This window comes from Arvicanthis niloticus, chromosome 18 (genome assembly GCF_011762505.2).
Source record: "Arvicanthis niloticus isolate mArvNil1 chromosome 18, mArvNil1.pat.X, whole genome shotgun sequence".
NCBI classification, from domain to species: Eukaryota; Metazoa; Chordata; class Mammalia; order Rodentia; family Muridae; genus Arvicanthis; species Arvicanthis niloticus.
Window position 1 is genome coordinate 41,404,790 of NC_047675.1, and position 26,913 is coordinate 41,431,702.

A 26,913-nucleotide genomic window follows, 5' to 3' on the forward strand; every position below is an offset into this window, starting at 1 on the left:
TTCTTCAAAATTGCCTCTGCCCAAGAGAAGTTTAAAATTCATTCTGCTTTTATGCATAGAACCTCACTGATTCCCCACAAGTTTAAATTCTGTATTTTTTTTTTCTGTAAGGAAAGGAAAAGATTGAAAGCAAAATGAAGCAATCTACACAGATATTTGCAAGTATCTACTCATCATAAAGTTATACTTTGCTCTGTTCCTGATGTTTTATTTTAATTGGTTTTCTGTTTGTTTATTGTGTGTGTGTGTGTGTGTGTGTGTGTGTGTGTACATGCCACATCATGCATGTGTAGTTCTGAGGACAACTTGAAGGGATAGGTGCTTTCCTCCCACAATGTAGGTCCCAGGAATCTAATTCAGCTTGTCAGGCTTGGTGGCAAGCATTTTCATCTTCTGAGACATGTCACTGGCCCTTCTTAATGTGATTCTTTTAAAAAAAGAAAATGTTCATTGATTGATTTATTAGCTATTCTCTGAATACCTAGTAGGAATATTGTTAGGTTGGGAGTTGTGGAGGTGTGAGTCTACCTTTAGGAAGAAGAAAGCGGGTAGACAAGAAAGCATAGCATTGTGGACACATGTGTGGTCTGTACACAACCTACAGTCACACACACAAAAAATGAAGCATCATGACAGTGAGGATCAGAAATGCAAGGAGGAGTAAGGAGGAGGTTTTCTAGTCAGAAAAGGGGGCCACAGATGCCTCTCTTAGAGGTGACATACAGTGGGAGACCCTCGGGATAGTCATCAAGACACCGTCAGTGCAAGAAGAGAGCCTTTCAACCCCACTGAGCATTTATCGTAAGTTTTCATAAATACGAAAACCCAACCCGGCTCTATTACTCAGTTATACAGAAAAGGAAACTGAAGCTGGGCTCGGCCTGGGGGAGCTTTCTCAGTCACGTATAAACTGTGATCCACTAGCTGAGATTTCACGTTGTTGAGCTGCTCATAAATGCCATTCTCTTCCCAGGCTTCAAATGTAGAATGTTCCAGAATGAATTATCCACTGTAAAAAAAAAAAGTTTTACAGGCTGTTTTGGTTTTGTTCTTGGTAGTATCTTATATAAAGCAAAGTCTCTTGTACCCTTGCCAGGAGCCTGCAGCACATTGCAATGTAGGAAACTCTTCTCTCTGTGGACTTGCTCCCTGCCCCCAATGGCGGTGCCTTCTGCAAATGGATCCTGGCTGGTGCTAAGCATTTGCTCTGTCTCATCCCACATTTCTGCCCTCCTCACCCCTCCCATAAGCATGTCTAAGGACTAGAAAATCATGTTAATGCACCGCAGACCAGGAGAGGCTGTTTTTGATATCTATTTATATCCTTGCTTGCTAGATGGAAATCCATCCTTAAGATCCCAACATCCACTATTAAAGGAGAAAGACAAAAACCAGCAGGTCAGAGCATGAGTCCCAGTGGGAAGTTATTAGTGTCATCCTGGTATTGCTCAGTGGAGTCCATCATTAAACATGAAGAGTCAGTGCATGCTGGGTAAGGTGACCAATGCCATCTGCTCTGGGCTGAATGGTGGTGTGCATGTGTGTGTGTGTGTGTGTGTGTGTGTGTGTTCTGTGCACGTGCAATTTTTTACAAGGACATGGTAATGGGTATTTATTGATCACCTGTATATGCCCCAGACTGTTGAGAAGGACGATATGCTTAATAAAGCAAAAAGAATGACTGTATCAAAATATTTGAGTGCTGTTCCCAGTCTTTGCTGCTTTTAAGCAATTCTGGTAATTTAAATGAAAGGTTGGTACTTGAGAACGGTAAAGAGCAAGAGCAGACCATCCTTACCACGTTAGGGCTCAGTGAAAACACCTACATCATTTCTTCCTACTCGAATTTCTCAAAAGAGGAGGTTTGGTTTTTGTTTTTGTTTTTTTTTTTTCCAAAGTAACATTAACCGATAGATTATAAATTTAAAAAAGCAAAAATGGTAGTAATCCCTTACGAGTGGGCCAAGCCAGAATGTCCCGAGAGGCCCTGCAGTATCCTACCAAAATCTGTGAACTAACCCATTTCAGATATAGCATCGAATTCCCTTTCCTCTTTCTATTTCTTTCTTCGTTCTCATGCTTTGGTGGCATAGAAGGTCTATGAAGAACTCAAATAAATAAGTAAATGTAAATTATGCTCATCTATGACCACATGAAAAAAATACTCAGCTACATTTTCCTGAGTTATGTCTAGCCTATGGATAAATAGCATGAATTTTAGAACCTTTGCAGAAAGTTCATAGTTCTTGGTCACTAAGATTTCAAGGTTATTTTAAAAAAATACTGTTTGGGGAGATGTTTAAGAAACCAAATGTCTGCTATGAGCGGGGTTTCTGAACTTGCTGGTTTTGTGTCAATTTGACACAAGCTAGAGTCATCAGAGAGGAAGGAGCCGCCGTTGAGAAAATACTTCCATGAGATCCAGCTGTAGGGCATTTTCTCAATTAGTGATCAGTGATGGAAGACCAGCTCATAGTGGGTGGTGCCATGCCTGGGCCGGCAGTCCTTGGTTCTGTAAGAAAGCAAGCTGGAAAAGGCTAGGGGAAGAGTCAGAAGGCAGCACCCCTCCTTGTCCTCTGCGTCAGCTCCTGTCCTTTGGCGATGAACCACAGTCCAGAAGTGTAAGTTGAAAAACGCTTTCCTTCCCCAACTTGCATTCAACCCTAACTAAGACAGTTTCTTATCATAGAACATTGTGTCCAGATAGAGGATTCCTGACACACATTATGCTTTATACAGGTCACAGGAGTCTCTACAACCCCATCATGAAGAGGCTGCTTCTATTTTTACTTTCTCCTTTCCTTAGGTGTGTATTTAAAAAAATAATTAAGCATCTGTAGGCAATCTGCCTCCCAGAGCATGGGTCCCTATCTTTTTATCCTTTCTTGTCTGTTTCCAAGAAGCAATAGCCAAAGAAACAATGTTTTAAAATGTGGCTGAAATGTGTTGATCTGGACAGGACACAGAGGCCTTTTACAGCATTCTGTACATTTTGAAGAAAGAAGACAGGTGGAACATGGTAGGTGCCTGCAGCAGCACCTGGATAATATTATCTCTCACTCATCTTCTCAGTGGGTGAGATCTGCCCATTTTATAGATGGGAAAAGTGAGTAAGGCCCAGGGTAGTTAAGGGGCTTCCCCGGTGGTGGTAGGGGGTACCCACTAATCAGTTGTAGAACTAGAATTCTGTCAACCTGACTCTTGGCCTCCACCTTTTCAAAGAGTAAAGAGTGGACACAGGTAGGAAGCAGGGCCAGCCTACAATCCTTAAAGACCCTCCTCCAGTGACCCACTTCTTCCAGGCATTCCTCCTACTTCAAACATCCATAACCTTCCAAAACACAACCACAAGCTGGGGACCAACTTTTCTAAGTAATGAACCTGTGTGGAACATTACATTCTGGCCATACTAGAGTCCAGTCAGCATCTCAGTGCCATCTGATTTGCAAATAGCCAGTTCCCGGTACTCATCTCTTTCATGTTATCTACAACTACTGTTTAGCTTCAAAACCCTCGACACCTTCTTCTGACTCTGCTTCTCTCTAAGAAGAAAAAGGGTTTTTTTGTTGTTGTTGTTTTTGTTTGTTTGGTTTTTTTGTTTGTTTTTTTAAGTTTGGGGAAACTGGGACAGCTCCTCCCATATCAGTTTAGGTTGGCTTGACTTAGGTTCATCATAAAATCTGGACAGCTGCCCCATGTTTCTAGAAGATTCTTCAACTGCCTATTTCATCCAGCATACAAGTATGTATACATGAGTATGTGTGTGTATGTGTGTGTGTGTGTGTGCCTGAACTTGGTTGTTAGTGGCCATGCATGTGAGCACACCCCTTAGTGTGGAATGTGGGAGTGACACAGTGTGAACTGAAGTGCTGAGTGGCCTTGATGGATTCTAACTGGGAGCTGGGTTTATTTAGGCCATATTGCTTTTCTTGACTGCTTTCCCTGACCTCCTGCATAACTGTCTGTGGATTATTATTATTATTGTTATTATTATTATTATTTTTTTTACTGAGGGAGATGCTTAGGTATGGTCCGGAGGAGATAAGTGATTTGGTCAAATCGCAACTGGCAAAGCTGGAGTTTCCGGAGTGCTTTAATAGCTCTGGCTGACCTCTAAATGAAATGCCACCTTTGGTTATTAACATGTCTCTCTCTACTTTTATGATATTTCGGAATATAATTTGTCACAGTTTTTATCTGCACAGAGCAAGCTTTAAGCTTTTAAAAAAAATGTGAGTTATCTTTTTACAACTGCTAACAATTACACATCATGGACAGCCTGTTCTGAAAACCAATTATGAAAAACCTGGCCTGGAGTGGGTGCAGGGGCTCTGGAGTGGTGTCCGCTGCTCTGAGTTGTAGATTTCTGAAACTTGGCCATGGAGCTGCCTCTCCTTTAGAAACCCGGAGCCAGATGCAAGGCTTAGAAATGGCCTGCAGATCTGGGCGATAGGGCAGGTCCAGAGAAATTAGCTGTCCTTGTTCTGTATGGACATCTGATAAGCAGGATTTGAGGCTGTTCCAGGTTGGGAGAGTGAAGGGTTTGCTTGCTCTAAAAAAGCCCAGAGATTATTATCAGGAGGGTGTTTCTGGGCTACTGTGCCTCAGATCTCAAGAACTGGATTCGTTCTTCGTTGCCCAGGTGCTGTGCAGGGTTTTAGCTCAGCAATGACTTATGCCTCTCTCCCTCTTGTTCTCTGTGGCTTAGCTGAGGAAAAGTGTCAAGTTCCACCAGGGCTGCTCATTACTCTGTGTCCTGGTTCTTGAGCCAATTGGGTTTGAATTCTGGCCCTGAAACCCTGCTTGAACGATCTGCTTAGCGTCTTTCTGCCCCAGTGGCTGCTTCTTTGGGAAGCAGAATGGAATAAGAGATGGAGAAGATTTTGAAGGATGTCCAATGAGTCAGTGAACCTATTGTGGTCCTTGTGCTGTCTGTGTCACCATCCTTACATAGCAGCAAACACTGAGGGATACTCCTTATGCCCCATGGTCACCAAATGACAGGGGCAACTGGCTCAGCCAGGACAGTTTTCTTGCCATTTTTACTAAAGGTAAAAGGTCTTATTTTGTGGCAGTTGAGATTACAGTGAAGAGCTGGCAGGAAATGGTGTGAAAACCAGGGGCAGATTTTTCAAATATGAGATTGAAGGAAACATCTGTGGTTAGACCACGAAGAAAGTAGGGCAGAGAGTAAAATGGGGTGCCCTGAATGTGGGCTCACCCACTCTCCAGGTGCAGCTCCCCTCAGGTCTGAAGGAGGGCCCCTTGTGCCCAAGCACCTTACACCTTCGAGAAGGACTCTTGGGCCAAAGCACCTTGTGTCACTTGCTTCCCTGGGGTTCATGGCAAAACTAATATGTCCCCCTTTCCCAGAAATGAAGCAAATAATAAGGGGGAGAAAGACAGAATGGGAAGGGGGAAGCAGAGGGTAGAAAGATGGGGAGAGAAGAGAGTAAAAGAGGCAGAGAGAAAGAAAGGGATAGGGAAGAAAATACAGGAGGAAGGAGAAGAAAGGATAAGGGAAAGAGAGGAGGGCAGAAAGAAGAGAAAGAGAAGGAGAAATTGAAGAGAGGTATGAGAGAGGAAGCAGAAGATGATGAGGAGGAAGAGGAGGCAGAGGGGAGGAAGGGAAGGACAGGGAAGAGAAAGAAGAGAAGGAGGGGAAGAGGAGGGAAAGAAAGACTAGAAAGAAGAGAAAGCCAATTGGAGTATGGGGAGGAGGACATAGATGGGGAGAGAAGGAGGAGGACAAGCCAAGGAGAAGAAGGAAGAAGAGAAAGAGTAAGAGGATGTGGAAGAGGAGAAGAAGGAAGGAGAGAAGGGGATGAAGGAGGAGAAAGAGAAAGGAAAAGAGAGAAGAGAAGAAAGAGGAGGAGAAAGAAGGAAGTGGGTAGACAGAGGCTCATTACTTACTTGCCCTGGTTACAGGGGTTGGTATATGGTATATTAAGCGGTGTGGTTAGCCCAGATGGGCTTCACAATATTGACTGATGAGGATTTTACAATGATGTGGGATGCGAGTTTTGTGGGGTACATGAATGGGCGGGAAGCCCTTGCCTGATGCTCACCCCAAGCCACCGTGCTAAGTTGTTGCCACAGATGGAATAAAGATTAAAAACTCCCTCTACTCCACCCTGGCAAGCCCAAGATTCTGAAGCTACCTCCCAGGCATCCGCTCCAAGAATGCTCAGAACTGTTCCTGCTGTGGTCTTTGCCTAAGGCTGGGGAATTCCTCTGCTTCTCTCTGGGTCGAACCATTGGAGACACCCCAATAACTGCACTGGTCCTCCCAGGCAGCTCCTGTCTTCTGTTAAGAGAACAATTAAAAGACTGTCTTCCAGGAAGTGATTTTTTTTTTCTTCTCCTCCTCTCCAGGATCACTGTCTGCTCCATCCTCAGGGGGGAAAGCATTCCCTTTGCTCAGTGTCCCTGGCAAGAAATCTATGTAAAAAGGATAGGAGGACCCTATCAGTGCTTGCTTCCTTTACATTATTTTGGTTCTGTTGTTTCCTATCCCTCTCCCAATCTGCCAGTCTTTTAGCATGCGTGTGTGTGTGTGTGTGTGTGTGTGTGTGTGTGTGTGTGCACTGTTTGCTGGTGTGAAGCAAGGTTTCCATTGAGTCTACTCTAGATCTGGGGGCTTGACTCCCAGTGACCTCACTGGAGTCCTGGCTCTTCTTTGCCCACTGGGACTCCAGCGAGCAGATTAATGGCTGGTAAACACAAAGGAATGGCCCAGCTGCTTCTGAGCTAGCAGAAACACACCACAAGCCGCAGAGTTGCTGGGCATCCTCTACTTCATTTGCCTGACAGGCTCACAAGTCTCCCAGGTAAGGATTGTGCAGAAAGTCACAGACCTTGCCCTCTGAGGGTTCTTCTGCCTCAAAGACCTTCCTACCAGGTAAGCACTCTGTCTGTGCTAGGCCTGTTTTCTTTGCCTGCCCTTCCTAATCTCTCCTTAGGGGAACTGGTTCAGGTCCAGCCCAAGATCCCAGTAGCCTGCTTCACACCTGCTTCTTCCTCAACAACCTAACCATCTAGATCAAGGGGTCCTCTTAAACCCCAGGACCATCCACCCAGAGGTGACTTTAGGACCCAGGCAGCAAATTCAACATTCCTTTCTTCCTTCTTTCCTTCCTCTTTTCCTTCCTTCCTTCCTTCCTTCCTTCCTTCCTTCCTTCCTTCCTTCCTTCCTTCCTGTTCTATTGATCAAACACAGGACCTTAGTCATGATAGGCAAGCACTCCACTACTGTTTTCCACTCACAGGACAAAGCCCTGTTTTTTGAACATCTAAATGAGCTAGGCACGGTCCCAAACATGTGACAAATTGGCTGTCCACATTCACACCCATGATTCAACTAACTATGGATCAAAACTATTTTTAAATGTTTCACACTTAATTAGTTAATTAGTGTGTGTATATGTGTGCATATGTGTGTATGTGACTGTGTGCATGTATGTATGTGCATGTATGCATGTGTGTGTGTATGTGTGGTGTGAGTATCAGGGCCCATGTGTGACACTGGTTCTTGTGGAGGTCAGAGGTAACCTATAGAAGTGACTTTTCCCCTTATTGAAGTCAGCTTGTCAACCTTGGCCATCTTGCTAGCCTTTCAAAAATATTTCTTAGTAACCTGCCATCTAGGGTTGAGGTATGGCTAAGTTAGTTCAGTACTTGTCTACCGTATGTAAAGCCCTGGTTTTGAGTCCTAGCAATAGGAAACTGGATGTAGGCATGTATGCCTATAATCCCAGCATCAAGGGTATAGGGGCAGGATGGTCACGAGTTCAAGGTCATCCTTAGCTAAATAGTGAGTTTGAAATCAACCCAGACTACAGGAGACCATCTCCAAAAATGAGACAAAACAAACCTAATGTAGCCTGTACACTAACCATACACACACATCCCCCAGACAGTGCAGTAAAGCAACTATTTGCCTGATATTTATATGGTAGTGGTTGTTGCTAGTAGCCTAGTTATGGTTTAAAGTGTAAGAGGAGGTGAGCACAGGTACCATGCAGACTCTGTGCTTTTTTTTGTATAAATTTTAGTATTTGTAGGTGTTGGGATCTATGGTGGTTCTAGAACTAAACCCTGCAGATACTGGGGAGTGAGGTATCTGCTTCCCCTCATTTCTCCCTCATATATATCCCATGAGGAGGGTTTGTGCTGTTCCACTTATATTGGAAAGAAGTGTTTTCTATGGTATGTATCTTCCAAGCCCGTGTTCCTCCTCCTGGTCCATTCTGTGTGGATGCTCATGAAGCGTTACCCATGGGAAAGTGGTAACAAGCAAGAATGGAGAGAAAATGGAGGTGAGGCATCAAATGGTGATGGTGATGAGGACGACTCACTCAGAGCTGCGGTGCAGCCTCCAAGCGCTTCTTGCGGTAATGATTGGCTCTCTATTCCTGGCAGCCTAGAGTCAGACAGAAAATCTTCCTTCCAGACTGTTCAGAAGTCTGGTCTGCTGGGAGGCTCTGCCTCACTTCCGCCTAGTCCCATAGGCCAAAGTGCTTCCTCCTCCCCTGGGCCTCCTGGGCCCTCAGCTCATGCATCTTTCACTGGCTCTGTCTGGCTACATTCTGATCATCTGGTTTCAGATGTCTCCCCCCAACCACGCAGGATACATGTCTTTCTTATTTTATTTTTGTGGTACTAGAGCTTGGATCTAGGGCCTTGGATAGGGCAGGTAAGCCACCTACCACTGAGCTACCTCCAGTGGTACTAGGGGGTTCCAGGATCTACCTTCTAGCCCTAGTCTTTCCTAAGTTTTAGCTTGGAGCATAGAACCATGTACAAAATAGGTATTTACTAAATTCCAATTGAATCCATTCATTGCTCCACCCAACCAAGAATTGCACTAGGCTTAGGCGCTGGCAGTTAGGTAGGCCTAATAATGGGAACCCAGCACACAGGCAGAGGTTCTGGTGGACTTTGGGCTGAGGTTGGGGGTTCTGGCCATACATGAACCTATCAGGATCTGAAGGCTTGGCAAAGAGGTTGGAGTTTTAAAAGATTTATTATTTGTATTTTTAAATGATGATATGTGTGTGTACAGAAGTGCACAGAGGCCAGGGGTCTGGTATCCCCCCTGGAACATCAGTTAAAAGTGGTGGTAAGTCACACAACATGGCTGATGGGAATGAAACTGGGGTCCTCTACAAGAACAGTATGTGCCCTTAGCAGCAGGGATGGCTCTCTAGTTCAGGAACTGGATTTTATTCCAAGCACCACTGCACAAAAGAAAGTGAATCAAAAGAGCAGTGACGACATGGTCCAGTGTGGGACCTTGAAGATTCCCAACTGAGTGAGTTTGCTTTTGGGTGAACTAGTGTCTCCTCTAAATTCACGTTCCCTGAAATCTAAGAGTATTCTTTACTGTTCTGGTCATGGGACAAGCTAGGCAGAAGCAGCCTGAGGAAGGGATGATTCATTTCAGATCAGGATCTCAGGGAATTCAGTCTGTTGTGGTGGGGAAGTATGATGGGTAGCTCACTTTCATCCATGATGGTGAAGACTGTCAGCATAGCATGTTACATCCTAGAGAATTAGGAATCAGAGAGGCGACCAGAATCTGAGTTATAACCTTGAGTCTTACCTTCCAGTGGCCCATATCCTCCAGCGAGACCCTATATTCTGAAAGATTCCCAGTCTCCCTAAACTGCACCATCAGCTGAAGACCAAGTAGGCAAACCTATGAGCCTGTGCAGGACATTTCGCATTCAACCTGTGACACTAAGGATGGGAAAGTATTTGAAAATGGACTTTTTGAAGTTATAATTATTATAGTAGCATTACACTAGAGTGGCTAGGACCTAATTTAAAAAACTAGATCTCTTTTTAAAAAGTTGTACCATAATACAGAGAGATATGAAGGTGGAAAGCCATGTGACCACAAAGGCAGGGACTGGACTCTGTGTGTGTATGTGTGTGTGTGTGCGTGCATGTGTGCGTGTGTGTGTGTATATATATACGTACACACATATATGTATATGTATGTATATGTATATACACATACATATATATACATATATGTATGTATATGTACATATATATACATATATGTATGTATATGTACATATATATATGTATGTATATGTACATATATATATATTTGTACATATATAAATGTATGTGTACATACATACACACATATACACACATATATATATACACATATATGTGGGACTCTTGGATTATGAAGACAACAGCATATGTTGTTTTCCACTGTTAGTAAATTTTCAGGATTTCTTGTTAAAGTAGCCAGAAGAAGATGACAATGCTGTGCTCTAGGAGTGTTGTGGCAAAAAGTGAGATAGAACGAAGCAGACAAGCAGTAAGGACTGTGATCGTCAGGGTCAAAGGGTCAGGCAGGACATCAGAGCTGCCACAATGCCCTTCTGGTCCTAGTGGCCAACTAAATACCACCTACTGGCTAAATTACAGTGTATAGGAAGAGGAGACTCCATTCCCTTGTCCAAGAGACTAGACCTCACTCTCTGAGTGTAGAATGCCCTTAGGCACAGAATAGGGATGAAGGTACCTTGAAGATCAGCCATGGAAGGCTTAGATACAGACCCTGCCCTCCAATCCAGGGCTGTCCCGGGTCTACAACTACCAAGCCCATGACTGGCTGCTATGCTTAAAGCAAACATGAATTTAAATGGATTCAGTTCGGGAATCAGTACTGAGAAAAGGGGGTTCTCCCAGCCAAGGGACTTTTACATTTGTGATTGTTCAAAGAGATGAAAGCTACAAGATGGGGAAATCAAAAAGGTAAATTCAACTTTTGTATATCCAGAAGGCTTCACACACTCTCCTTTAAAAAACAAACAAACAAACACCCTCTTGATATCCATAAACAAATTCCATTAGGAAGATATTATATGGCTGATGAAGTTTCTAAAATGTTCTGGTTTGATGTTGACTCAGTGGACATCACATATCTAACATCTTTAAAATGGGTGAATTGAGGGCATAGAGATGGCTCAGTGGACAAAAATCTTGTATAAGCATAAGGACCTCAGTTTAGGGTCTCTGGGTTTGACCAAAAGCTGGGAGTAGCACTCCAGTTTGTGAAGAGATAGATCCCTGTGGCTTACTGGTCAGCCAGTGTAGCCAAACCAGCAAACTTTGTGTTCCGTGGGAGACCCAGTCTCCAAATCAGATGGAGAATGATAGATGAAGATAGGCAAAGACAAGTGCTATTCCTACATGCAATACAATAGCAGCAGCAGCAACAACAACAAAGTAAAGTATATAAATAATAACTCTTCTTCCAGAGACTTTGGGCTATTTTAGGTCAATGCATCAATGTGCAGGTCATCTCTCCAAGAAGCCGTATGTTGCAATTACCTGGGGAAATTCCTAGAACACAGATGTCTGGTTGAGTCGGACTGGTGAACAACCTGAGCATCAGGTTACCCTAGTGTAGCCTTTGGGGAACTAACACCATGAGACACTTGGCACATGTGGCAAGCATTCAGCACTCTCAGTAGACCCTGGGGATGTTTTACCTGAAGTCTACTCTACAGTGGTAGGTTCATCCTTGAACCAATTTCTTCCCCTTATTTCACTTGCTTCTGGATTAGTTTACTATCATGGTTTGGACAAAATACCTGACAGAAACAACTTAAGGGAGAAGGGTTTGTTTCTATTTGGCTCATGGATTAGGGGAATACAGTTCATCATAGGGAGGGCATTCAGGTAGAAGAGGCTCTATCTATGAGGAAAGAGAGTTATGGCTGATGATATCCCATCAACAGAGAGGAGCAGGAAACAAGGGACTCAGGATATGTATAAAACTTCAAGCCTCACACACTGTGGCCAGCATATGCCAGCTCTATCCATCTGAAGGCTGCACCTCTACCTGTAGACCAGATGTTCAAATTTACAAGCCGACGTGGAGGTGAGGGGCGGCTCAGCCTACCCCTCTGTAAGATGAATCCAAATTCTGACCTCCTCGTGAAGTAATTCTCCAGGAGGATAGACATTCACAGAATATCCCAGCACACAGTGCCATGGGTTTGATGCAGGGACACGACATGAAAGTAAATGTTTGGTTAGGATCTCTTTGGGACCTGTGTCTACTACATGTCTAAGGCCACATGCATGGCATCCTTATCCTGGCCTTCTTTCCAGGCCTTTATCCATGTGTCGAGATTTAGAAGCATATCAATGCAGCTCTGTTCTTTAAATAGCACAGAGCACACATCTGACTATGTTTATCTGCCTGCTGGAATCAATGGTGTAAATAATGGTGCCATGTGATATTTGAATATTTCTACAACTCATATTTTTCACTCTAATTAAAGCCAGAATGTTCCCTTTTAGAAATCAGTATGAATAATAAAAACCCAGCTGCCTGACTATTAACATTGTAGCTTTTGTTGAAAAAAAAAAATAATTGTAACGGGCTGGGAAGTGAAGGCTAGTGCGGCAGGCTCTTTGCACAGGGGATGGCCAAGTGTGACAATTATGACCCTCAGGGACTTGCTAGCTCCCATCCCTGCCTCAGTATCATCTGGAGTCTTCTAGGTGTGGCTATGGGAAGTGATAGGAAAATACTTCTATGCATCCTTGGAGCCAGAGTGGCTAAATGTGAATCCCACTTCCAAGCTGAATGGTCCTCCTAGGACTTTCCTTATGACTGTAAACCTTGAGCTACGTCTACCTGCCAGACCTCAGGAATTCTGTAGCTCACTGAATAGACCTTGACAACAGGCCTGAGTGCAGAATGAAAGAAATAATATTGCTTTCTACTCTCATTGAACTGTAGCTTGTCTTCTGGTGTGACCAGCTTTGGAGCTGATCTCTTTGGAACCACTGGAGAAAAACCTTTTTCTTAGCCTTTTGTGTTGTTGTTTCTGGGAGCTGAGAACATTGGTTGGTTTGTGTACCCTTTGTCTTCCAATCACCCAGCCCCAACCATTGTGTCCACTGCCGCATCTCTTTCCAACCCTACCCTTCTTGCCATGCTCTGAAAGGCATCTTTGTGATGACATGGGGCCTGGATATTCCTTGTCTTGTGGTTAGCTAACTAATGACCTTGATCTGTCCAGACATCTTAACATCCCTCTAACTCTAAAAGGCCATTGGGAAGGTCAAATGAAGTAATCCATTTGTGTTCATAGCTCAAAGACCAGCACATGAGTTTAAATCTGCATTTCAGGACACCCTTCTCCTTCATTGGATCATCTGCTTCCTGTTTTCCTCATGCCTGAGACAGGTGGAGATGGACTCTGAGTCCAGACTCTTTGAAAGGTATCCTTCTCTCTCTGGCATCACTCACAACCTGCTGGATGCTCCTACAGTAGGCTGGAAGTGAAACTAGAAGTCCTGTCTCCTGATCTATGTCGGGGCCTTGGCCATCTTGTTTGTGAAACTAATAGACAATGACTTTCACTCTTTTTTATTATTTTTTTTTAAATAATTGGGAATGAATGTTGAGAAATGGAGCTGAGTTACCTGCCCCCAGGTAAAGAGAAAGCACCATATCCACACCCCACCCCTGATCAAAGTCTGGGCTGCTGAGCCTTGCAGGGAGAGGCTAAATAAATGCAAGGTTATTCACACATACACACACACACACACACATACACACACACACACACGCACACACACACACACACGAGAACAGGCGCATGCCACCATCTAGCCTGTGAGTGTGGACTCTGAGCCTTTCTCTCTTAACTCTATAAGGAGGCTGGTCATTACACTCAAGGAAAGCACCAGGAAGTGAAAGGAGCTCGTCAGAGAGGGCGTGGACTTGCCCTCCACAACCTCTGAAGTCCTTCCTGGCTGGGGACACGGTGTGGCGCTGACTGCTCACTGCTGGTCCGTTTCTGTCCACAGTCTTACTTAACATCGTGAGTCTGGCTGAACAACATGTGTTTATTCCCTCTCCCCTCCCCATGTTACCTATGTCTGCTAACTCTGTTCCAATTAATTTTTGTCTGATCTTTGAATAAGCTATCAATAATATGCCAGCCACTGGCGCCCCATTCTCTCACTGAACTCGGCAACCTGTCCTGAAGAAGATTCTATACTTCCTACCACCTTCATTTGCTAACTGGGAAAGGAAGCACAGCTCAGAAATGTTAAGTAAGTTGTCTAGAGTCACACAGCCTCAACTTGGGAAATTTGCCATTTAAATTTAGGGTCTGTGGGCAAAAGACTTAAGTATAACACTTTACAGAGGTGAGGGGAAGTTTCTCACTTTAGATGATTAATCCTTTGTAAGAGAAGCCAGTCTGGTTACTAGTATCAAATTACTTGGAGGGAAAATGTACACAGAGCTTCAGGAAAGAAAGAAAGAAAGAAAGAAAGAAAGAAAGAAAGAAAGAAAGAAAGAAAGAAAGAAAGAAAGAAAGAAAGAAAGAAAGAAAGAGAAAGAAGGAAAGAAAGAAAGAAAGGAAGGAAGAGAGAAAACAAGCAAGCAATAACAACAAGAGAAACACAAAAGACCCTCTACCAGGCCACCCTTTGGTATCTCTACAGGGGACGTTAATAATAGATAAACAAATGACAATTAGTGAACTTTGCAAGTGATCGTAACAGTGTGATAGATTCCAGACATCTCTGGGCTTTGGTATAAGTAAAATAAATGAGATGAAAAGGAAAACGAAGGAGCCTGAGAGGGTGAGGAGGCAGGAGCAAAAAGACTGAGTTCAGAAGAGGAAGGTGGGAACCAAGGAGCAGGGCGTGGGCGCCCCATGTAGGAAGAGTGTAGCCAGCTGGTCACCACAAAGGACACCTGCGCCAACGCCGTCTACACTTACAAGCAACTGCCCTGCTTCTGGGCCTGACATAGTGGGTCAGTTTACTGACCTTTCACAGACACTTTGATCAGTGGCCACTGCTGTTGTCCCCATTTCCCAGATGAGGACTTGGGCCAAGAGAAGAAAAGCAATTTGTGCATAGTCACACGGCTACTGAGAGGCTGTAACTGTGGGCCATGAGCAGAAGCAGTATGGGCTATTTCTGGCTCTGAAGTTTGCTAGCTGTCAAGCAACTTGGGGCAGAAGTGATATTTCTTATCTGGATCTCAGTTTATTTATCTATAAAATGGAGGCATGTGAGATTCTCCTCCCATTGGGTCTTCAGGAGAAAAGTTAATATGGAATAATCTGGTGTCAACTTGATACAATATCTGGAAGCAGAAAGATTTGGTCAAAGGGGCTGTGATAAAGGGTTCAACCCACGATGGGGGCAAAGACAGTTCTGAGTACTGATGGGCTGTGAAAGTCTTTGGAATGGGGCATTTCTCACCTGTAGTCCCAGCTGACCTCTGAGAATACTCAGTACAACCTTGGTACCAGGCTAGCCTATTCTACTCAGTGGCCCCAGGATGGCTGGGGAGAGGCTACATGGGAGTGGGCCTGGCCCAAGTCCAGGAGCAGCTTTGGCGCCCTGTCTGAGGCCAGAGACAGGCCAAGGTTGGCCACTGGGGCCCGCCCGAGGCAAAAGGTTGGAGGTTCAGGACACAGGGGAGGTTGGTAAAAGGCCAAAGAAGCCAGCTGCCTCAAAGGGTGGAGTGCCGAAGCCCTGTGTCTGGCACAAGACCAAGGGACAGGGGACTCTTTGCTGATGGGATCAGATGGCACCATGGTGTCCTTTGCCTCCATTCCCAGAGGCAGAACAGTCAGAAACTGCTGCAGCTTGAGACCCATCTAGAGGAACTGAGACATAAGGGAAGATGGGTCTTTTTACTCCATCACTGTGTAGAGCCCAGAGACCACAGAGGAGCCAATGAGACACAGTTGGGGGGCCTGAAGCCTCTAGTTTATGCCTACTACTGAGGGTCCTGCTCCAGGATGGATGAGAGGCAGGGCTGGCGCCAGACAGTCCTGGGTGAGGCTCTACCCTCAAGGTGGACTCTGGCTCTTTGATGTGGGAGTCACCTCACTTGCACTTTTGTTTCCTTCTGTGGAGGTGAATGAGTACAGTTAAGCCCTCATGATGTCGTGGCACAGGGATGGGCACAACAGTTGTCACATTGCAAGATGCAGCTTTGGTGCACGGCTTGCTAATATATCCACATTCTCCACTGGAGTGTGCGTTCTGTCAATGCAGGGAGTCAGTTTTTCAGTCAGCACCCAATCATTTGTAGGGCAGAGAAGTCCTGGAGTAGGACAGGGACTTGGCCTTTGCTGTGTTAATATGTGTAGAGTAATCCTGGTCTTTCAACCTGGATCTCTGTCAAAGAGAACAGATACAAATGGGTACCCAACATCTTGCCAGGATGGCATCAAACATACAGATTTCAGCATCAAGACTATGGCACTAAAGAGGGGAAAGGATGCTGGAACAAGACCCTCTGATCTTGCCTTTGCATATGTTCATCATGAGTGCCATCCTTCCTGGCTGCTCCCTGTCCCCAGCTTTCTGTCCCTAAATGTCACATGTTAGTGTAAAGATTTTTGCTTTGTATAGAAACTGACCCTCCAAGGAGAAGATTCCCGCTGGCTTCAGGATTCCAATAAGACCCATCTACACTGACTTTGTTCTTTGGGTCTCCCATATGGATGATGAAATCTCAGAGCAGGGACATGGTTGAGAATGAGCCCCCAGACAGAGTACACACTTAATATGTATGTCTGAATGAAACAATGAATTAGAGACTGACTCCAAGACGAGGTGCCAATGTAGATGCCAGAGGGTCAGGATCCTGATGGTCAGAAGAATTTCCCATAATGACTTTGGTTATAGCTTGGACTCCTGAGGAAAAAGGAGACTTTATCTTTGCTAGGTAGTATTTCCACACCTGAGTGGGTAAGAAGCAAAGTGGAGGGGAAATCAGATGATAATGGAAAGAAACCCAGCTTCTATTCCCCCACTCCCTCGCTTCCACGAATGCTTCCAGAAGCACTTCTCCTTGTTTTGAAATGCTCTCCACTGTGGACTGTTTCCACTATTCATTAAACATCCCTGGTGAGACATCTGATTGGTACGAATTTCCATGTCTGGATGTTAAAGCCATTTCACCAACTAGAATCTGAAGAAGGCCTGGAGTTAGGCGATGGATGAATGGTGCACGATGACCCTAGAGGTGCTGTGATCTGAACCATTTGTTCTTAGCTGCAGGACTAGGAGTGTCTACCTGGTTAGCTAACAGCAGGCAAGGAACTGAATTTGCCCAAGCAAGAAGGGAAATGTCATGGCTGTGTCAGCATAGCTATGGTGGGTACGATTCAAGGAAGGGAGTTCAACAAGTGGTAAGTCCTCCAGACAACTTATCTTCTCATTAAATCTGGTTCCACTTCCTCTCCTATCTCCCTGGGCATTTCTGAATCCATCTGTTCACTCATGCATATTGTAAAACGCTCATAGACTGCATAGAGGTTACTTATCAGTGCCTGACCACAGGAACTCACACAAAACATGCTACTGTGTCGCTGGCTCACATCCAAATATGGTGAGTTCCCTTAGCCTAAGCTAACATCTCTTCTTCAGATCTGGTAATACTGTGAACGCAAGTGTCTCACACACTCCCTGCCATAGCGGTACATTGGACGGAGAGCGTCAAAGTTTAAGCAACAAGCACGTGTCCATTCCAGGACCCAGGAAGAGGGACAATGATGGGAGAGAGGGCACTCTGTTCTGAGATAAGGACCCTTTGGCCTGTCTTCCTGGGCTACAATGATCCAGGAGAGAAGCTCCAAGCACATACACAGGGCCATTGCTTCACCTCCCAGTGAAGAAACCCCATGATGTCCAACACATTGACTGGCAATTAAAAAAGAGGGAGACCTCCTGGCCAGAAGTTTGAAGCAACACCAAAGTGGATTCCGGACACAAATGCCTGGAACATTTATGACTCTCCACTTAGGGAGATGCGATTCTAGCCCCTTGTTTCTCCATGTTATCAGGTGGTGTGGGATTCTCCTCATCCTTTCCGTTTTGTTGTCTGTAGAGGGAAACACTCATTTTCCTACTCACTCCATTAAGACCCTCATTGCCCTGTAATCCCAACCTGACAGTAAAGCTGGTTTTTCCAAATAGCAAAATATCTAGGTCCACAATGAGTGCTTTCAAATGTAAATGAGTCACCAGGCTTTTTGACCAGGTCTAGGTTATAGTCCCCATTGCAGTAAACAAACCCATCCTTTTGGTTAATAATAACAATAACCAGCATTTATTGGACTCCTGTATCACCACGTTTAATCTTCCTGCTAGAATATGGGGAAGTACTGACTGACCTCATTTGGGAGAGAAAGAGTTTGGACTCCATGTTAGCAAATGCATCCCAATTCCTACCAGGCCTTTCTGGGTCAGTATATGTTACACATACCTTCACATGTTCTACCAAAGGTTTTCTGAGCATAGAATCCATTCTACTTGCAGTCGTGGTAAGCCAGAAACCCTAGAGGATATGTCAGCCTAGGAGTAACAGGAATTGGCATTTAAATACTTCAACCTTGGGTGGGCCAACACTAAGGGTCTTTTTGTACATTTTGTCTCCTACAGGTTGCTAGTAGAATTACCTCCAGCTGCCCATAGACACTTACAAATGGCAGACACCACCCCTTAATGCAAGTTTTCTGCACTCTCCTGCTGTGCCCCACCAGGCTCAACTCCTGGGTTGATTCCTCTCCTTCAGAGTCCCTCTCACAATCTATATCTGGCAGTTGTCAAACCAAGTCTGAGTGGCCTGGCCACTTGGCCAGAGTTCAGCTGGGTTTTAGTCTATGTGGCTTGAGAGAATACCTCAGATTGAGAGACTCACAAACAATGGGAAATCATTTCTCACAGTTCTGAAATATGAAAAAAAAAATCCAAGATCAATGTACTGGCAGACGTGAAGACATCTTTCTATGTTCACAGCTGATGCTTTCTGGTTATCCCCTCCCAGGGCTCAGGGACAGTCTTATCTTCCCAGGGCCTCTTTTATAAAACCCCAAATCTTCTCCTTAAGAACTGTAGTCTCATGACCCATTGCTTCCCAGAGTTGCCATAATTCCGATACCATCCTCAGGGGGTTAGATTTCAGCCTCCGAATTTTGAAGGCACACCGATATTTCTGCTATATGGGGTCACATTCATTTCCCACAATGAAAAGCCTGTGTTTATAAGTTTAAAACTGACATATCACCTTATACTGTCCCAGATCTCTCTGTGTATATGTGCCAAAGGGGGAGAAAACCCCATTCTTTTAGGTGCCCTAACAAAGGAGGGAAAACCCAGTACAGAGAGACTTGTTCTCATCCAGAACCAGGAGGAATGACATTGAAAATCCTAGCACCTTGTCCAGTGATCTCTGTAAGTGCAGTAGCTGACCCTAAATTGGGGTGTGGGGGTATAAAAAGATCACTGGCCTGTGCCACCCAGCTGGATGAAAAGCACCTAACTTCCTAGATTGCTTGGCCCCTTTCTGGCATGTGCTAATATGCAAGGCTGGCACCAGGGAGGGTGCCGTCTGGCAGGTCGATCCTTCATACGGAACATTAAGCCGAGGTCCTGCACAGTCTTGAACATTAACCATCCCCTGGTACCCATGAAGAAGAGCTACGGGTTTTATTAACCTCGGTGTCCTGGATGCGTTGTACGGTAGAAACACCATCATTAACCCACCTCCAGATGGGGGACGGGGACCTTTCTCCCAGCTCTGTTCCAAGAACCAGGCCCTCTGAAATGCCTTCAATAATTTAAAGAAGCTACCTAAATGTGATCATAAAGTCTATAATGTCACCTCAAGGATGACAATTTGTAAAGATTTTGTGATAGTAAAAACCGCTTTGTTCTGTTAGGAGCCTTGGAAAGTTTGTGTGAGTGTGTGTGTGTGTGTGAGTGTGTGTGTGGTCTTTCGGGTGGGGGTATGATCTTGTCACTATGCTCCTGCTACTGGGATTTCTGTAGGCTCGTGGTTTAATTATTCTGAATATCATGGCCACAGCACGACCTATTAACAACTGCTCAGCCTGCTCCAGGAAGTCCCTTCGGTCATCTTTGGGGACATAGCCCATCACTCATTTTTCCCCATGTCAAGGATTATTTTTTCTTACCTACTTCCAGACACAGCTTCATTATAAAAATGTTACAGGCATAATAACATTCCCTAAGTCCTGACTCACTGGAATTTAAACCCAGATCAAGCAGAGGCATCCTTGCGAAGAAGTGAGCTCCTAGCTTGATTCCTTAATGCCTCTGCCGCAGTCCTCTGGCTTGTGGCCGCACCTTGAATTGATAGACTTTCTGTCGTGCTCCAATTTGAAGCCAAGGAACACAAAGAGGGTTAAGGTCATGTCAAGGGTCCTGTGAGGAGGTCAAGGGTTATGGAGAAGAGGTCCTTCTCAGGCAGGGTGAGAGTTCTCCCTGGTTTCCTATGTGAGGAATCCCGTGCCAAGGGAGGAATGAGTGGGCGGACAGGCTCCGTCCCCTTTGTGCCCTTTGTGCTTGAAGAGGGTTTCCTGGAGAGTGGGTGGACGGAGAGAATGTGGTGTGGAGACAGAGGCCGGAATTCACACTACATCCCTAACTTACGATGGCATCAACTGTTAATACATTCTTAAGCCCCGCAGTTTCACTTCTATTCATTTGGAACTGAAACTAGAAGTTAGGGATGTATCACACGCTGCCTTCTTCCCTCTCTTCCTCGGTCTTATTTTGGCTCTCTTTTTTCTTTTATCCTCTGCTTCCTATTTCCTACCTTTCTCTTTCCCTCCCTCCCCCTTCTCCTTTCCATCCCTCCTCTCTCTTTCTCCTTTCCTCTCTCTACCATCTCTTTCTTCAAACAGCCCATTAACCGTCACGTGTCTGAAACTCAACCACGCACTAGAGATACAGACTGAAATGACCATTTATTCTCCAAACCAAAAGGCTTCCTGCCATCCCCTGTCCGGAAGATCGGCTGAAATGTTATCTTAAAAAACACTTTGCAGGTTAGAAAGACTTGCAGGAATATGCATATTTTATTATAATTTTAGAATCACACATACTGTATGTTCTAGGGGAAAAAAAAAAAAAAGATTTGCCCATAGACTAGAAGGTTCAAATTGTGCACACCTCCACCCACCAGAAAGGTGGGACCCCAGGACTACCACCTAAACCCCAGTGTGAGTGTTGCCCTGGAACTTGAAGTGACAGCATTTAAAGAGACTGGACCACTGGGTCCCTATGTCTTCCCCGCTCTCACCTTGGAAACAATTTCTTTTTATGTACGTTCTACATTCCCTCAAGTATAGATTCACTTCAGTGAGAGACGTGTAATCGCCTGATCTTAGGATTCAGGAAACACAGTTGAACTGAATAAGTGAGCTAGGCATCACAAGAAATGGACCTAGCTGTTTTCTTTTTCCCTCTTTCTTTTTGTTCCCGCCCCCTACCTTAAGAAAGACAATCTGAAAGGCTGAAGGAACCTTGTCAGATGGAACTGCCAGATGTCATTGAACCTTGTGGAGCCCACTGGAGCTGAGCTGAGAAATCCCACCTGGTACTCTGACACTGGTTTCCCCTGTGACAAGTACCCATGCAATACCATGGCCACTCTTCACACAAGGCTGCTGTATCTGAGGAGCTGTAGTTTCAGGTTTTATTGATCAGTTCAATAGCTCCACATGCAGTTCGTAACAACCAACACGGGCCATGCAACTCCAGACACACCCAACCCTCTATCCTCTCACTATTAGAGATATTCACTTCCTGGTTCACCCCACCCACGCAGTCAGTAAGTGATTGCTGCTGCTTCTAGGTCACACCACCACGCTGAACCTAGGGAAAGGGGTAGAAGGATTGCTTTCCTGCAGTAATCATGAGGTGCAGGTTCCAGGACCCTACATTTGTGAGGACTCAATTTCACAGAAGATAGCCTGGCATTTTTTTCATTTACATACAAACACTCAGTCTTTCCATGGACTCCAAATCATTACAGGTCACTTATAGTACTGAATTCAATTACACCCTGTGTAAATGGTTATTCCACTGTTTTGTTTCTTACAGATGTGTCTTTCTCTGACTATTTTAGATCTGTGTTTGGTTGGATCTATATGCACAGATGTTGAAGACCAGATTTGTAAAGTTAGACATGTCTCTGATTCCCGTGAAGAAGCTTGTATTTCATTGATGGAGTGTGCCATGGTAACCCATAAAGCATTAGGCTGTGATGCAGGATGAGAACAGACAATTAAGAACAGGGGGAAAAACGTTTCATGGAGGAGGAGGAGGAGGAGGCTGCATTAAGCTGTTCCTGTAAAGATAAGAGAGTGGACCACCAGGCTTTGCAAGCACAGGAAGGGACATTCTCAAGGAGCCAAGAGCCCTGTCAAAAGCTAGACCCCGTGCTGAGACTTGAGATTGGAGAGGGTCTGTATTAGGCAGGCTGGGAGTGAGTCAGAGAGTCAAGAGTTGACATTCCTCGGGCAGGCTGAGGCCGGAAAATGAGAGGCCTCCCATAGTGTCCTAAGGAGTTCAGAACTGAATTGAACTTCACAGGCTTTGATTTATTCCGAGTTATTGGTCACTGGGACATGTCTTGCTAATCACGGTCTTGCGTGTTCTACATTCCTTATCCTCTGAGACTCAGTTTGAGATTTGCCTTTTAGATGTCTACTCAGAAATCTTTTATTTTATTTTTTTCATACTAATCCTTCCCCTGTTCAAGTGTGGTCTCTCTTTACCTCTCATAGATGCTATGAGGTCATGTTTCCATTATAGCCTTTATTTTGTAGGCTTTGCAGATTTCTTAGGAGACTGCTGAATCTTGGTGCCTGGGACCCCATATGATTGGCTTTTGTCGTCCTATGTTCAAGTGCAGAGTGTGTGCTCAGTAAATAGCCTTCCCTGATTAGGTTTGGTGCATTGGCCACATTTCCTTATTCAAAAGGCTTGGAGGGCCATCTGAATAAAGAAAATTCTTGTCAATACCTAGATCATCTGCCTGGCTTCCATGTACCGCGCGCTTATTCTGGATAAAGAGCCTGGGGAAAATCTCTGGAAATCATTGCTGAGGCAAGAGGAGGTGCATGCGGCAAATGTACTGAGCTTCTCCTAATTTAACCTGAGAGCTTTGAATGATGGTGTCTTCCATGAAGTGAGTGAGCTAAGCCATCCACCTGGGCAATACCAGATTTACATGTATGATGACTTCCCCAAACCAGTCCCCTCTAGATATAATGACTTTTTACAATTTTTTCCAGACTCACCATGGATTGGATCTGTCTGCCTGATATGTTCTCAGCCATTCATGCTCTTCCTCCAGTTTCCACTTGGACCTCAGAGTCATCTTTCTTAAGCCTCTAGGCTGTCTTGGGTCTATTGTTCTTTTTACATCTGTACCCATCAATAAAATAACGTGCAGGGTCACTGGAGGATCACATGAGTTGATACCTGGATGGTATGACTTACGTATTCAGCAAATGCCATGAGTAGTGCTTTTCACTAATCGCTATATTTTGTTTTCCTTGTTTTGTACCCAGCCAGGGAAGGCTCAGAGCAGAGGAGCTTTTTGAATGAATTAAATAACACGCAAGCAGTCCCAGGTGGAAGAGTCAAGTGTTTGCATTTAGAGTTCTGTGATCCGGTACTGGAATCATTTAGAAATAAAGTTTTAAAAAAGCAATGCACTACAGAGATGGCTCATTGGGCAGGAGTGCTATCCGCACAGACATGAGGATCTGAGTTTGAATCCCCTGTACCCATATGATAAAGCTGAGGATGGCTACAGGTACACCTGTTACCCTGTGCTCTGTGGAAGACAGAAGCAAGGGGATCACTGGGACTTACTGGCTACCCCCCTTGCTCTAAGCTTAGAGAGAGGCCCTGTCTCATAAGAGTAAGGCAGAATGTTAAAATGGGACATCCAACGTGTTCCTCTGGTCTCCATGTGTGCAAAGGCACCTTCACATGAACTACACACACACACACACACACACACACACACACACACACACACACACGGAGAGAGAGAGAGAGAGAGAGAGAGAGAGAGAGAGAGACAGACAGACAGACAGACAGACAGACAGACAGACAGGGGGAAAAATACAATTTCACCTAACACACCAAGATTTCTATCAAGGAAACTGGGTAAAAAGTCCAGGCTCACATGGGTGAAATCAATTCTTTTGAGAGAAAAGATTAAGGCTATAGACAAAGCAGCTTGAGGAGAGAACAAACAGATGGGCAACCTGGCACAAATTTTGGAAACACAGTTTGTGCCGACATTTTCAGGGGGTCTCATGTCTATCTTTTTTTCTCCATGAGATGTGTACAACCTTGAGTGGTGTGATGTCACAAGCCAGCAGTGTGGCTGGTATGTTCTGTGCATGACACAAAGCGACATTTGCGATGGTCATTATTTGTTGTAGAGGCTGAGCTGCTCTGAATGTGACATTTGATTTCTTGGCCACCCCTAAGTTGTAACAATCTCCCAGAGTTTGGAAGTACCATTCTAAAGTGAAGTCCTGCTATCTCATCTAGGAAGTGGAGACAGTGGTTTGTTTCTATAGATGAACAGGCTGTAGTTAGTGGCAAAGGAGGTGACATGTATGAAGGGCCAACCAAGTACAGAGCTTCATAGGCTCTGGGAGTACAGAAGAAAGGCCACACACCTACACACACACACACACACACACACACACACACATTTCTGCCAGCTATGGAGAGATAATAGCTATGGAGGTGATCCATCAGGGCTTGTCCAGAAATCCCACAAGAGTCAGCAGCTCAGGCCCTTGTCTTGCCCTGAAGGTATGTAAATAGGGGGATTATCTGGGCCTGCATCTGTGAGAGCCAAAGCAGGAAGTCCTTACAGCTTCCTGTAAAAACACAAGTGACAAACTTGGATAAACAGAGAGTTCAGAAAAGTTATTCCCATGTCCCTGCCAGGCCCCACCCCACCCCACCCCAGTGACCCAAGAAGATGTCTCTTGCCTCTGGCTCACTCCATCTTTCTTTGCCTGTATCTCTCCTTAAATGCACATACTCCCCTCTGGAAAGATGCAGTCTTAAAGTCCCACAGAACATCCACTGTGTAGTCACACTTGGTTGTTAAGCCCACTTCTACTATTTAGAAGTTGTGTGAGTTTGATCCATTACCTCTTTGGGACATATATTTTTCCTCTTTAATTGAAATATAGGTTGAGATCCACTTCTTAGGGTCATGAGAATCAAATAAATAACCTAAGCCAATGACGAATGTGCTTATCACACAACCTCCACAGAGAAGAACCAGGCACCTAGAACTTAGTACAACTTCAAATAACATTAGTTCTCTTTCTTGGTAATGTGGTTATGATCTTTTCAATACGCAGCCCCAAGACTCCCAGGGAAGGAAGGGTGGCTATTGAAGGGGACAATACATCACTACAGCAGATCACTCACTGAAAATCAAAGTTCAGCAAACTGAGGTCAGTCAAGGAGAAGGCAGCAGGAGTGAGGAATGATACAATGAAAACAGGATGTACTTTGTGGTCAAGACAGCTAAGTTCAGACCATAGCCCTGCCACTGGTTGGACAAATCCCTGTAGCCATGTAAATGTTCTCTCATTTCTGAACCTCTCAGGTCAGTGCCCCGCACCCTTGCCCTTGCTAGCCCTGAGGTTGCCCGTGTTTGTTCATTCTCTTACTCACTTTTCAAGTGTTTCCTGACCTGTTATCATTTGCCTGATAATGAAGGACCTGGAAGTCCAGGGGGGAAACCAGACTCCTAGAGGAAGACTGTCCAAAAGAGAACAGGGTTGAAAGCCAAGGTTAATCATCAATTTATTAACCAGGGTATACTACCAATGATACCATAACAAATAACCTCTAAATATCAAGCATATAAAACAGAAGTGCACACACGTCACACAAATTCCATGGTGGAACCAGGGAACTGATTTGGGACTCTTGTCCATGAATGACCAGTCTAGAATGTCTTAGAGGAACCTCATGGTACCTTCATATCAGTAGAGTGCCTTCCATGATCAGATAGAGAAAGACCCTGGGAATCCCACTCCAGATTTCCAATGCTTCCAGGCTTAAATAATGTGCTCATGTCTTTGTAGTTTATCTAACAAAACCATGCATATATTTGTCTTGCCTCAAGGGGCTGTGTGCTGGAGAGGACAGGACAGGAGAGGAGAGGAGAGGAGAAGAGGAGGGGAGGGGAGGGGAGGGAGAGGAGAGGGAGAGGAGAGGGAGAGGAGAGGGAGAGGAGAGGGAGAGGAGAGGGAGAGGAGAGGGAGAGGAGAGGGAGAGGAGAGGGAGAGGAGAGGAGAGGAGAGGAGAGGAGAGGAGAGGAGAGGAGAGGAGAGGAGAGGAGAGGAGGAGAGGAGAGGAGAGGAGAGGAGAGGAGAGGAGAGGAGGAGGGGAGGGGAGGGGAGGGGAGGGGAGGGGAGGAGAGGAGAGGAGAGGAGAGGAGAGGAGAGGAGAGGAGAGGAGAGGAGAGGAGAGGAGAGAGAGGTTATGAACTTTAAGGTGCAGCTCCATGATCAGCGTCACTCGAGCTCACAGAAAGGCTGAAGTACACATAGGCAGGGCTGTTGTTAGTGTCATTACACTTAGCACAGAGGCTAGCAGAAGAAAGAAGGTCCACAGATCTTAGGGGAAGGGAAGGAAGGGGAGGAGGGAAGGGAATTATCAGGTATATCTGTATGTGTTCTAGCTCTCCACAGCCTTCTTGGCTGCTGGGAACAATCAGGCTATATCCTTAGGCTAAGAAGTCTCCCTATGCTAGGAATAGTTCTGTGTGCACCGGAGACTGGTCAGATGCTGGCCCAGCTCCCTAAGATGGGTACCCACAGCTAGTACACCTCCCACCACAGCTGGTACTCTGGCCCGGTCATCAGCCTTAGTTCCATTTGGACTCTCTCCCCTCTGAATAGTCCACTGGCATTTGTTATAGTAAGCACATTATGAACAGTATAGGTTTGGGGGGGGGGGTCCTTTACCGCTTAGATTTGATTGCTTAATCATTCCTTTTCTAGTAGATAC